The sequence below is a fragment of the Somniosus microcephalus genome, unplaced genomic scaffold (genome assembly GCF_052327205.1).
Source record: "Somniosus microcephalus isolate GS21.2 unplaced genomic scaffold, FLI_Smic_1.0 unresolved_chr2, whole genome shotgun sequence".
Classification (NCBI taxonomy): domain Eukaryota; kingdom Metazoa; phylum Chordata; class Chondrichthyes; order Squaliformes; family Somniosidae; genus Somniosus; species Somniosus microcephalus.
The window spans coordinates 20,906,459-20,919,507 of NW_028225180.1; the positions used below are offsets into that span (position 1 = coordinate 20,906,459).

At 41.7% G+C, this 13,049-nt stretch overlaps 1 long non-coding RNA gene across 1 annotated transcript; it reads left to right on the forward strand.

The window, feature by feature from the left end:
• The first annotated feature begins 452 nt into the window (after positions 1 to 452).
• LOC147092249 (uncharacterized) lies at positions 453 to 11,012 on the forward strand. The gene is made up of 2 exons (XR_015075035.1): positions 453 to 5,685; positions 9,610 to 11,012. It is a non-coding gene; the product is annotated as an uncharacterized LOC147092249 (long non-coding RNA).
• Positions 11,013 to 13,049: the final 2,037 nt, after the last annotated feature.

Sequence of the window (13,049 nt, forward strand, 5' to 3'; positions counted from 1 at the left end):
GGATAGACACAGAAAGAAAGAAATAAGGGTACCAGAGGGCCTGTGAAGAGACTAGCTCGAAGGATAGGCAGAGAGTGCACAGTGACGTAATCTGTGAAGGGACTACCTAGTAATCCCGAAGGACAGATAGGCAGCTAGAGTAAGGATAAGTATAGAATAAGGATTCAGAAATAAAACACAACTGTTTTGTAAAATAACGCTTATATGCATATGTAAAATTTGTAAAGATTTAAAGGAAAACTGTTAGTGACTGAGTTGATCGACTAGGACAAGGAAGTGCCTGTCTCAAACGCGCAGCCTTAGACTGGTTGTTAAGAGGGGAAATCCCCCACGCGAAGGTCAGGACCCTGAAGTGGGCGGAGAGGCATAAAGGCACTTAGGATCGTGATACTCAGTCATTAGTTGTTAAAAGCTTGTAAAATAAGGCCTCGATCTGTAGAGTGTACCACGCAGATCGAGAAAACTGTCGGATTGTAATTTAGCTTTTGTAGAAAGCCTGCATAACTGTACTTATGTTATTTTATGTCTGAGTTCTTTTGTGTACCTGTTTGGACCTTCAAGTTATTCCTTAGTATTTTCTTGATTGTTATTATTGTATGTTATTGTTCATCGCTGTCAGCACTTTGGTCAGCCTGTAGGGGTCGTAAGAGGGTTGAGGGTAAAACTTGCGACCCAGAACAAGTGCAGCTAGTGGAAATTGAAAACTAACTAGGATGGGAGCTGCACAAAAGAAAGGTCCCCGAAAGGGGAACCCCAGCTTTCCATATTTTTCAAAATTGTGGCCGATCATCCACAAATGATTTACCTAAATGGTCTAATTGGACCAAGAATGACAAATACCCATTCCCTATAGACGGAACCTTTAATTTAGACAGAATAACATGTCTAGAGAATTGCCTCGTAACTAGAGACCCGCAGAGAAAAAGAAAAAAAAAAGGAAGTTAATTGGTCAGCCTTCTCAGATTGGAAAAAGGAAGCAGAGAGGCGACGCGAACGAAGTATAGAAGTTAGTAAACATAATAAAAAGAGGGATGAGATTAATCAGGAACAGAATAAACAACAAAAAGTTAAACAAATCAGGGTTGGCAGGGTCCACAAAATTTATGCGGAAACAGAAATACCCAAGCCCAGGTTCACACTCGTCCACAGACTAATTGGACAACTAGCAATCCCTGGGGAAAACAAAGTGGCCCAAACGAAGAGTTTGGACAAAATCCAAATTGTTCAGCATGACGTTACTTCGAGCCCACCCCAGACATTGCCCAGGAACAACAGGCTGTGGTACAATTGCCTGCAGTATCATTAAATTCTAAAGAAGAGCCATTTATAAATTTAAATATGAATGGAACACAAGTTCCATTTTTTGGTAGACACTGGAGCAACTAATTCGGTCTTGACTAAACAATATGCAGTAGGAGCACCTTGTATCAATCAGAGTGTCAAGTGTGTAGGACTTTCAGGAACAACCCAGACTATGGTATGGCCCACTCCATTGGATGTACAGATGAAAGACTTTCATGAACAGCATGCATTCTTATTATCTGAAGACGTTCCCATCAACTTATTAGGAAGAGATTTGCTGTGTAAAATGAAAGCAGTGATATCATGTATGGAAAAAGGACTGAAGGTATATGTTCCAACTGACAGATGTGGGATGTACCCATTGCAGGTCCACAATTCTCCTATTTTGTATTGTTGAACTAATCATGATGACAACCTCAGTAAACAATTACTGATGGCTGTGGGAGCATTGCAGTATGCCACAAGATCAGTATCAGAATACCAGAAGCAGTTTAATTTAGGACATTGGCATGATAAATTGCATTGTATAGCCTATTATGACAAAACGGGAGAAGATCTAGAAGTGGCAATTAATTACAAGCCCTTTCTGCATCAGAAATATTCACTTAAAATCCGAAGAATTTTAATTGGGCAAGAAGGAATAGCGTCACCAATCTTGTTGACCCAAACAGCATGGGAATCATTCAGGGTAAAAGACTCTAAGCCACACTGTACACTAGCAGTGGCGCATGAATTCAAACCTTCTGATCTAGGACAGATGGTCCTACGCCTATCAAAAGCTGCAGTTCAACAGGAGTGGAGAATAAGTCAGGGTTGGTTCAAGACCTAAGAGCAGTTAACGAGTCTGTTCTCCCTGCCTACCCGGTGGTCCCAAACCCAGCCACCATCCTGACCAGTATACCTCCTAATGCAAGGTATTATACGGTCATTGATCTCTGCTCAGCCTTCTTCAGCATTCCTATTCACCAAGATTCCCAGTTCCTGTTTGCCTTCACGTTCAAAGGAACCCAATACACATGGACCAGGCTGCCACAAGGCTATACAGAAAGCTAAACTCTCTTTCCGCAGTGCCTCAAACATGATTTACAGAACATTGTCTTAACCGATGGGTTAACCCTCATGCAATTAGCAGGTCGTCTACTTACTGTATCACCTACCCAAGAGGCATTGTGAATCAGTGACTCAGCTTATCACTAAGCCTCGTATAGACATTGTAGAAACTCCTCTGGACAATAGCGATTTTATATTTTGTGTGGATGGATCAGCCCTCAGAGACGAAAAGGGCTCGCAAAAAAAGTGAATATGCCATTTCCAATGATCATTCAATTATCCAAGTATGCTGACTACCATCTTTCTTTTCAGCACAACAAGCAGAACTGTTTGCCGTTACAAGAGCATGTATTTTAGCTACAGGAAAATCAGTGAATATTTATATTGACTCTCGGTATGCATTTGGAGTCACTCATAATTGTGGTCAAATTTGGAAACTTAGAGGATTCCTGACTTCATCAGGATCTACAGTTAAAAATGCTGAACAAATTGATAACCTTTTAAAGGCTCTCCAGTGTCCAAAAAAAAAAAAATTGCTGTTATTAAATGCAAAGCACATACAGGCAATCAAGACCAGGCTTCTTTGGGCAATGATAGGGCGGATCGAGCAGCTAAGGCTGCTGCTCTTTCTGATACAGGGTCACAAGTGTCTGCATATGTTCTTAGAAATCAAGATCCAGACAATCCCCCACCCACAATTGATGACGTTTTGGCCTATCAATTACAGGCCAGTCCGGACGAAGTGTTAGCTTGGGTGAATGATTCTTGTTTTAAAACACCCGAAGGGGTATGGGTTCACCAGGATGGCCGTATGGTGGCTCCTAAATCTTTAAGTCCATGGATTGCCCGATGCGTTAACATGTTCACGCATGCGGGCAAAGGGGGGATGGCAGACTGTATTAATCAAACATAGTATGCACCAGGAATTATGACAATTACAAAACAAATTAGTGAACAATGCATTACCTGCCAAACAATGAACCCAGGTAAAACGGAAAAGGTACAGGCTGCCTCCCACCCAAATCCAACAAGACCCTTTGTACATTTACAGATGGATTTTATTGAATTACCGGTATGTTTAGGATTTAAGTATGTATTAGTTATTGTAGATGTGTTTTCACGATGGATTGAAGCCTTTCCATGTAAAAAAAAAATGATGCAGTTACTGTTGCAAAATGTTTGTTAAAAGAAATTGTACCACGATTTGGTATACCTGCACAACTTTCAAGTGACAATGGACTTCTACTGCAGCTATCATCCACAGTCAGCGGGACTGGTAGAAAAATATAATGGTATGCTGAAGAATAAACTTTCTAAACTTTGCAATGAAACTGGACTTAAATGGGTCGAACTATTACCCCTAGCATTGATGATAATGCGAGCAGCAACTAACAGGACAACCGGACTATCGCCACATGAGATTGTTATGGGACGACCCCTAAGACTGCCATTTTCAGCGTCACTTACGGTTAAGCAAATGGACATCCATAAAATGGATGAGAACATGTTAAACTATTGTATTGCATTAACTAGATGTATTTCCAGCTTTCACCAGCAGGTAAAAGAGGCGCAAACGGAACCAGCGGAAGGAAGGTGCCATAACTTGGAGCCAGGAGATAACGTATACGTAAAGGTCTTCAAAAGAAAGAACGGACTACAACCACGCTTTGAAGGGCCATACCAAGTACTCCTGACAACGAACACAGCTGTTAAAAACAAGGAAAGACCGACCTGGATACACGCATCCCATTGCAAGAAAGCACCAGACGGGGACATTTAAAAAAAAAAGACTTGAGACGATGAAATTATTGTTCACGCTGTATGTGCTCATTGAGATGGTATACGTAAACTGTCAGAGATATATTGAAGAACCCCGAAAGAAACGAGAATTACATGTTAACACTTTTCTGTATATGGCTTACGAGCATGCTAAGGATAGTGGTAGATCTAGTTGCTGGGTCTGTGTCCATATACCCATTCACACCACAGGAGGAATCCCACTAAGATCTATTCCCTTTAATATTTCCGAAACAGCAGAATGGATCATAAGGCGAAATAGTTCAGGCAACCCAGACAGAACCATGGATATGATTCAGTGGAGATCAGCAGGTTATAATCTGACCACCTTCCAGGGATGGTATCAACCCAATTATAACCATACAGGTATTATCCCGGGGATGGTCAAAACGGAAATGAAGTCGGTATCCTTAGGCCAAAATTTAAATTTGGCACGAGGACCGACAAAAGGGACTGAAAGAATTAATGTGGGCTATATTGTCCTAGGTAGGACAAAATGGGGGAATGTAGAAGTGCATCAGCATAGAAATATATATCCACACATATTAGTATAAAATAAGCACACATACTCTCTTATATTAAAATGGAGTCTGGAACAGTTTCAACAGGCCAAAATGGCTTCACACAGTATAACATAAGGGGAAACGGGCAGGCCCATATTAGGAAGCGGTTTAAGGAAGAGGGTGTGACTCCTTTGTAGCTTGCAGGCTAAGCAGTTCCAGTAAACAAGATAAGCTTAGCAGAACAAAAAGCATGATAACCGAAGGACATGTACTGTAAACATTCATATGAATGTCCAGAACCAAAGTGAGAGACAAACCGTCTCCATTGTATAAAATTAATTAGCTTTATCTAAAGGTATTCCTGCATCATGATTTTTGATTATCTATTGGCTAACCTTATCTTAAGACACCGAGGCTCTGCTGACCCTTTAGTCATCTTCTTGTTGACCTTAAACATTCCTTACTCATCTCTTTTTAATGTTATTAATTGTGTCTCTCAATACTATACCATGTGATAAAAGGTTTTGATCTTTGTGTATAAAAAGAGGTGTTTTTGTCCATGTATTCGGAGAAGTCACGATAGCCTTTGCCTACGTGATTGCTCCCCTTGCTAGCAAGTAGTTAAATAAAGTCTGCCTTTGACGGTCACTTTGTTTCACAGAGTCTTATTGAACAGTCGAAACTTCGACAGTTTCTTGGAGGTTCCACCGAGATCGCTTGCTGCCTTTCGGTAAGTCACGGACGAGGACACCATACTTTGCTAATGACAAATCCTGAATGGCCATAAGTGAGGTTTTCTCACAGAAAAGGATTTCTCTTTAGATACATAGTTGGTGTAGTCTGTTACTTCCGACGGGAGCACTGCGATCTGTTAAGACTCATGTGTGTTTGGAACTTGAGTTAACTTGTGTAACCTTTTGCTTCTTTTATCTTGACATTAAAAGGAGAAGGATACTGCCGGTTCAGGTTTCAAAACTATCGGACAAAGGGAGACAACAGAAAGGTCGCGACCAGGTTGAGTTCCGGAATATATGTGAGTGTACTGTGAAGGGATTAGCCTGAAGGATAGACACAGAAAGAAAGAAATAAGGGTACCAGAGGGCCTGTGAAGAGACTAGCTCGAAGGATAGGCAGAGAGTGCACAGTGACGTAATCTGTGAAGGGACTACCTAGTAATCCCGAAGGACAGATAGGCAGTTAGAGTAAGGATAAGTATAGAATAAGGATTCAGAAATAAAACACAACTGTTTTGTAAAATAACGCTTATATGCATATGTAAAATTTGTAAAGATTTAAAGGAAAACTGTTAGTGACTGAGTTGATCGACTAGGACAAGGAAGTGCCTGTCTCAAACGCGCAGCCTTAGACCGGTTGTTAAGAGGGGAAATCCCCCACGCGAAGGTCAGGACCCTGAAGTGGGCGGAGAGGCATAAAGGCACTTAGGATCGTGATACTCAGTCATTAGTTGTTAAAAGCTTGTAAAATAAGGCCTCGATCTGTAGAGCGTACCACGCAGATCGAGAAAACTGTCGGATTGTAATTTAGCTTTTGTAGAAAGCCTGCATAACTGTACTTATGTTATTTTATGTCTGAGTTCTTTTGTGTACCTGTTTGGACCTTCAAGTTATTCCTTAGTATTTTCTTGATTGTTATTATTGTATGTTATTGTTCATCGCTGTCAGCACTTTGGTCAGCCTGTAGGGGTCGTAAGAGGGTTGAGGGTAAAACTTGCGACCCAGAACAAGTGCAGCTAGTGGAAATTGAAAACTAACTAGGATGGGAGCTGCACAAAAGAAAGGTCCCCGAAAGGGGAACCCCAGCTTTCCATATTTTTCAAAATTGTGGCCGATCATCCACAAATGATTTACCTAAATGGTCTAATTGGACCAAGAATGACAAATACCCATTCCCTATAGACGGAACCTTTAATTTAGACAGAATAACATGTCTAGAGAATTGCCTCGTAACTAGAGACCCGCAGAGAAAAAGAAAAAAAAGGAAGTTAATTGGTCAGCCTTCTCAGATTGGAAAAAGGAAGCAGAGAGGCGACACGAACGAAGTATAGAGGTTAGTAAACATAATAAAAAGAGGGATGAGATTAATCAGGAACAGAATAAACAACAAAAAGTTAAACAAATCAGGGTTGGCAGGGTCCACAAAATTTATGCGGAAACAGAAATACCCAAGCCCAGGTTCACACTCGTCCACAGACTAATTGGACAACTAGCAATCCCTGGGGAAAACAAAGTGGCCCAAACGAAGAGTTTGGACAAAATCCAAATTGTTCAGCATGACGTTACTTCGAGCCCACCCCAGACATTGCCCAGGAACAACAGGCTGTGGTACAATTGCCTGCAGTATCATTAAATTCTAAAGAAGAGCCATTTATAAATTTAAATATGAATGGAACACAAGTTCCATTTTTTGGTAGACACTGGAGCAACTAATTCGGTCTTGACTAAACAATATGCAGTAGGAGCACCTTGTATCAATCAGAGTGTCAAGTGTGTAGGACTTTCAGGAACAACCCAGACTATGGTATGGCCCACTCCATTGGATGTACAGATGAAAGACTTTCATGAACAGCATGCATTCTTATTATCTGAAGACGTTCCCATCAACTTATTAGGAAGAGATTTGCTGTGTAAAATGAAAGCAGTGATATCATGTATGGAAAAAGGACTGAAGGTATATGTTCCAACTGACAGATGTGGGATGTACCCATTGCAGGTCCACAATTCTCCTATTTTGTATTGTTGAACTAATCATGATGACAACCTCAGTAAACAATTACTGATGGCTGTGGGAGCATTGCAGTATGCCACAAGATCAGTATCAGAATACCAGAAGCAGTTTCATTTTGGACATTGGCATGATAAATTGCATTGTATAGCCTATTATGACAAAACGGGAGAAGATCTAGAAGTGGCAATTAATTACAAGCCCTTTCTGCATCAGAAATATTCACTTAAAATCCGAAGAATTTTAATTGGGCAAGAAGGAATAGCGTCACCGATCTTGTTGACCCAAACAGCATGGGAATCATTCAGGGTAAAAGACTCTAAGCCACACTGTACACTAGCAGTGGCGCATGAATTCAAACCTTCTGATCTAGGACAGATGGTCCTACGCCTATCAAAAGCTGCAGTTCAACAGGAGTGGAGAATAAGTCAGGGTTGGTTCAAGACCTAAGAGCAGTTAACGAGTCTGTTCTCCCTGCCTACCCGGTGGTCCCAAACCCAGCCACCATCCTGACCAGTATACCTCCTAATGCAAGGTATTATACGGTCATTGATCTCTGCTCAGCCTTCTTCAGCATTCCTATTCACCAAGATTCCCAGTTCCTGTTTGCCTTCACGTTCAAAGGAACCCAATACACATGGACCAGGCTGCCACAAGGCTATACAGGAAGCTAAACTCTCTTTCCGCAGTGCCTCAAACATGATTTACAGAACATTGTCTTAACCGATGGGTTAACCCTCATGCAATTAGCAGGTCGTCTACTTACTGTATCACCTACCCAAGAGGCATTGTGAATCAGTGACTCAGCTTATCACTAAGCCTCGTATAGGCATGGTAGAAACTCCTCTGGACAATAGTGATTTTATATTTTGTGTGGATGGATCAGCCCTCAGAGACGAAAAGGGCTCGCAAAAAAAGTGAATATGCCATTTCCAATGATCATTCAATTATCCAAGTATGCTGACTACCATCTTTCTTTTCAGCACAACAAGCAGAACTGTTTGCCGTTACAAGAGCATGTATTTTAGCTACAGGAAAATCAGTGAATATTTATATTGACTCTCGGTATGCATTTGGAGTCACTCATAATTATGGTCAAATTTGGAAACTTAGAGGATTCCTGACTTCATCAGGATCTACAGTTAAAAATGCTGAACAAATTGATAACCTTTTAAAGGCTCTCCAGTGTCCAAAAAAAAAAAAATTGCTGTTATTAAATGCAAAGCACATACAGGCAATCAAGACCAGGCTTCTTTGGGCAATGATAGGGCGGATCGAGCAGCTAAGGCTGCTGCTCTTTCTGATACAGGGTCACAAGTGTCTGCATATGTTCTTAGAAATCAAGATCCAGACAATCCCCCACCCACAATTGATGACGTTTTGGCCTATCAATTACAGGCCAGTCCGGACGAAGTGTTAGCTTGGGTGAATGATTCTTGTTTTAAAACACCCGAAGGGGTATGGGTTCACCAGGATGGCCGTATGGTGGCTCCTAAATCTTTAAGTCCATGGATTGCCCGATGCGTTAACATGTTCACGCATGCGGGCAAAGGGGGGATGGCAGACTGTATTAATCAAACATAGTATGCACCAGGAATTATGACAATTACAAAACAAATTAGTGAACAATGCATTACCTGCCAAACAATGAACCCAGGTAAAACGGAAAAGGTACAGGCTGCCTCCCACCCAAATCCAACAAGACCCTTTGTACATTTACAGATGGATTTTATTGAATTACCGGTATGTTTAGGATTTAAGTATGTATTAGTTATTGTAGATGTGTTTTCACGATGGATTGAAGCCTTTCCATGTAAAAAAAAAATGATGCAGTTACTGTTGCAAAATGTTTGTTAAAAGAAATTGTACCACGATTTGGTATACCTGCACAACTTTCAAGTGACAATGGACTTCTACTGCAGCTATCATCCAGAGTCAGCGGGACTGGTAGAAAAATATAATGGTATGCTGAAGAATAAACTTTCTAAACTTTGCAATGAAACTGGACTTAAATGGGTCGAACTATTACCCCTAGCATTGATGATAATGCGAGCAGCAACTAACAGGACAACCGACTATCGCCACATGAGATTGTTATGGGACGACCCCTAAGACTGCCATTTTCAGCGTCACTTACGGTTAAGCAAATGGACATCCATAAAATGGATGAGAACATGTTAAACTATTGTATTGCATTAACTAGATGTATTTCCAGCTTTCACCAGCAGGTAAAAGAGGCGCAAACGGAACCAGCGGAAGGAAGGTGCCATAACTTGGAGCCAGGAGATAACGTATACGTAAAGGTCTTCAAAAGAAAGAACGGACTACAACCACGCTTTGAAGGGCCATACCAAGTACTCCTGACAACGAACACAGCTGTTAAAATCAAGGAAAGACCGACCTGGATACACGCATCCCATTGCAAGAAAGCACCAGACGGGGACATTTAAAAAAAAAAGACTTGAGACGATGAAATTATTGTTCACGCTGTATGTGCTCATTGAGATGGTATACGTAAACTGTCAGAGATATATTGAAGAACCCCGAAAGAAACGAGAATTACATGTTAACACTTTTCTGTATATGGCTTATGAGCATGCTAAGGATAGTGGTAGATCTAGTTGCTGGGTCTGTGTCCATATACCCATTCACACCACAGGAGGAATCCCACTAAGATCTATTCCCTTTAATATTTCCGAAACAGCAGAATGGATCATAAGGCAAAATAGTTCAGGCAACCCAGACAGAACCATGGATATGATTCAGTGGAGATCAGCAGGTTATAATCTGACCACCTTCCAGGGATGGTATCAACCCAATTATAACCATACAGGTATTATCCCGGGGATGGTCAAAACGGAAATGAAGTCGGTATCCTTAGGCCAAAATTTAAATTTGGCACGAGGACCGACAAAAGGGACTGAAAGAATTAATGTGGGCTATATTGTCCTAGGTAGGACAAAATGGGGGAATGTAGAAGTGCATCAGCATAGAAATATATATCCACACATATTAGTATAAAATAAGCACACATACTCTCTTATATTAAAATGGAGTCTGGAACTGTTTCAACAGGCCAAAATGGCTTCACACAGTATAACATAAGGGGAAATGGGCAGGCCCATATTAGGAAGCGGTTTAAGGAAGAGGGTGTGACTCCTTTGTAGCTTGCAGGCTAAGCAGTTCCAGTAAACAAGATAAGCTTAGCAGAACAAAAAGCATGATAACCGAAGGACATGTACTGTAAACATTCATATGAATGTCCAGAACCAAAGTGAGAGACAAACCGTCTCCATTGTATAAAATTAATTAACTTTATCTAAAGGTATTCCTGCATCATGATTTTTGATTATCTATTGGCTAACCTTATCTTAAGACACCGAGGCTCTGCTGACCCTTTAGTCATCTTCTTGTTGACCTTAAACATTCCTTACTCATCTCTTTTTAATGTTATTAATTGTGTCTCTCAATACTATACCATGTGATAAAAGGTTTTGATCTTTGTGTATAAAAAGAGGTGTTTTTGTCCATGTATTCGGAGAAGTCACGATAGCCTTTGCCTACGTGATTGCTCCCCTTGCTAGCAAGTAGTTAAATAAAGTCTGCCTTTGACGATCACTTTGTTTCACAGAGTCTTATTGAACAGTCGAAACTTCGACAATACCCTCTCTGCCTCCATCAGAGAAAGCGCATATTATCCCTCTGTGTGAGGATAATTGTGACTCTATCGTATTTTTCCCGCTGGTGTGACTGTTGTATGACCTTGAGGGCTGATTTTAAATCCTGACTCTTTTCCTCTAGGGCACAGTGGTCCCTTGTGGACTCGTCTAGTTGTTCCTGCATTCGGTGTAATTTTTGATTACTTGCTTCGACTGCAGTCATGCTAGAGGTCATATGGAGAGTGTGCAATCTTTTATCACTGTGTAATTCCTCATTTTCCTTTTACAAATTTTTAACCTGATTCCGGAGCTGGTCTAAATCAGACTGCAATTGGTTTTGGGTCTGAACCTGACTGTGTGTTAATGTTCGCTCGCTCATTAGTTCGGAGTAACAGGCTGTCATCAGAAAATATTTAAATTTTTTTAGATTCATTTTTCCCTTTTTATTAATTTGCTCAAAGAAGTTCTCCTTTGAAACTTGGACCAGCGATCGTCACTGCCCAGTCCTTATATTTTCCTATTATTAACTGGTTAATCTGTTCTTCCCAATCCTGGGAGGTGTCCCCGTTAGACACATCATGTTCCACCATAGTTACTGCTTTAAAACCTTATCTGACTCTCACAGATATTTCTTATCCGACTCTAACAGGTATTTCTTACCCGACTCTATCAGATATTTCTTATCCGACTTTAACAGATATTTCTTAGCTGACTCTAACAGATATTTCTTATCTGACTTGAACAGATATTCCTTATCCGACCCTAACAGATATTGGCCCAGAAATTAGTGTCCCAACGCGCGAGTGCGCACCGTGTACTCACGTGTGGGACCGATGGAATTGCCGGTTTTCTGCACGCACAGCGCATGCGCGGGAAACCAGCATTCCCGATCCTCTGAACCAAGGGGTTCAGAGGTCGAACGCGTGCGTGCAGGAGTCTGCGCGGGCGCGTCGAACTTCCTTTTTTTTCCACTAAGTACGCCGCTGGGTCACGCAAGCACAGCGCGCCGGGATCTGGACCGGGCCACAGACCGGAAATCCACGCAGGCCCAGGCCTCAACGGCCGGCGCGCTAGGTAAGTGTAGGTTGGGGGCTTGCACCCGCGGGAAGCCCCTGACACCAATTCCTGGGCCATTGTCTGTTGCTTGTTCAGCCCCTCACTGTGGTGTTATGTCCAAAACAAAGTTCTAAAGTCCCATCTGGATTCGCCAATTGTTTCTCAGATTTCGCTGGATGTTCGAAAGATCGAACAAATAGGGTCACAATTTTCCTTTTAGTGTTCAAATGTAAGTTTGGTCTGAACAAACACAGGCAACAGATTTCACGTACAAAGATTTATCTTTAATAAATGATTAACAAACACCGTTCGCAGTTAGAAGTACAATTCCAAAATATAAGACTCACAACTTGTAGTGTATGTAACCGTCTACCTTTAAGAGACTATTGTATGTAACCGTTCACCTTTAAGAGAACTATTTTAGGTGTGGCACTACTTGTTTGGCTTCTGTATACGGTAATACCGACGGTGACCACACCGGTATATAAGTGCTGTGGCATGATTTATAGGGCAGATTCGCCCTGACCTTCGAATAGTAAAGTCCTGTTGTATGTTACTCCTGAAGTCTGTGTCGTAATTAACTGCACAACCCACAGACTTTACAGTGGCGACGAATCCGATCGTACCCTGCGGCAACAATATTTTCAAGTAACGAAAGAGAGTCGAAAAGAGGCAACCGCCCTCGTCATTCGGCTGGGAGAAAACTCAAGGCTGCAGCAATAGAAAGGAGGAAGACTTTAGCGACAAAAACTTCCATCAGCAACAGGCACTGACTGTCCCTTCTGCCACGGTGACTGTGAGTAAGGGAAAGTGAAAAGAATAGCCGGAGGATAAGGGCTGGGCACTCGACCACGGTCGAGGGGGAAAAGGAGCCGGACAAAAAGTCGGGTCCAACGGCGTCGTGAGAGACCGCGGCCGGCGGGCAAAGCCGGGCGGTGAC